Below are 553 nucleotides of genomic sequence, written 5' to 3'. Positions count from 1 at the left end.
CGCGGCGCGCACAGAAGATGGGGCGAGCGGAGGAGGAAAAGAAGGAGGTCGAGCGCCCGGGAAGGGCCAGGGCGCGAGCGGGGCTCCGCGAGTCGCGGCCACTACCACCCCACCTCCTTTCCCTTAGGCCCTCCCCGCCCCCCCGGCCCGACCGGCGTCGCTTGCAGCCAATCAGCGCGCGAGGTGCGCGGGGTGTGAGCCGCGCGTCGAAGGCCTCGAATCGGAAGGGAGACGTCGCTCGCTGATTGGTCCCGCCTCCCCCGTAGAGCGTGAGGCGAGGCGCAGCCGGCGGCCGGCAGCCGAGGACGAGGTGGGGTGGGACCCTCGTGGTTTCGGTTGACTTCGTCTTCGGTGTGCTCCCAGGAGAGGCTCTGGGAAGGGAGGAAGGGGAAAGCACGTATCCTGCCGCTCCGGGAAAACGGACCCCGGCGATCCCGCGTTCCTCATTGCCTTGGCCCTCGTCCCCCTCCTCGGCCCCTCTAGCGCCATTGGGTGGGGCCTGTTGGTGGCCGCCGCCTGCCCACCTTTTTTAGGCAAGCCGGGAGTGAACACG

This window comes from Pteropus alecto, unplaced genomic scaffold, assembly GCF_000325575.1.
Source record: "Pteropus alecto unplaced genomic scaffold, ASM32557v1 scaffold146, whole genome shotgun sequence".
NCBI lineage: Eukaryota > Metazoa > Chordata > Mammalia > Chiroptera > Pteropodidae > Pteropus > Pteropus alecto.
This window is presented reverse-complemented; position numbering follows the sequence as displayed.